A 727-nucleotide genomic window follows, 5' to 3' on the forward strand; every position below is an offset into this window, starting at 1 on the left:
AGACAGACAGACAGACAAACGGACGTAAATGCAATACTCTCTCCTCCAGCGAGGGTAATTTAGAGGTTTCAATTAAACAACAAAACATCTCGTGAGATGACGGAATCTCACGAGATGTCATGGTCTTTCAAAAATAGATTACATTTTGAGTAAATTCGTGAATTATTTTACCACCTCGATGGATGTTTTTTTTTAAGGTTCCATTGCTTTTTTGCACGTGGACATAATGAATCATCTTGCTGAGTTTCAAGGCATCTGTTGAGTCATGCCAGTGGACCCATTGCCGGAAGTGCTGCAGTGGCTGACTAAGGACGTCATTGCCAGTTCAACAGCTTCCATGGACATTTTTGTAGACGAGTTAGAAGCAATGCCTCGTGTGAGGGTTGAACTCACGACCTTCGGATTATGAGACTGACGCGCTGCCTACTGCGCTAACGAGGCCCTGTGCTGTGGTGTATGGGAACATTCGAAATGATGTTCTGAAAACCTCCTACCGACTGAAGTCATCATCCTTCAAAAGCCAAACCTTGTATTCTCGCGATGTGTTCATAACGAACAAGAATGAAAAAGACGCCAGAATACATCGCTAAAGTAAAGTATGGTATTAAAGCGCGGCGTTACGCGCGCTGCTTGTGAGCAAGGAGGAAGCGGACAAGCGGTAACATATAAACGTCTTTATTGTAAGACTACACTGTAACACTCAAATGCTCCGGGCTGGTCGCCCGGT

At 44.6% G+C, this 727-nt stretch overlaps 1 non-coding gene across 1 annotated transcript; it reads right to left on the reverse strand.

The window, feature by feature from the left end:
- Positions 1-368: 368 nt before the first annotated feature.
- On the reverse strand, positions 369-441 carry TRNAM-CAU (transfer RNA methionine (anticodon CAU)). The gene has a single exon. It is a non-coding gene; the product is annotated as a tRNA-Met (tRNA).
- Between the last annotated feature and the right edge of the window lie 286 nt (positions 442-727).

Source organism: Myxine glutinosa, chromosome 4 (genome assembly GCF_964187855.1).
Source record: "Myxine glutinosa chromosome 4, kmMyxGlut1.1, whole genome shotgun sequence".
Lineage (NCBI taxonomy): Eukaryota > Metazoa > Chordata > Myxini > Myxiniformes > Myxinidae > Myxine > Myxine glutinosa.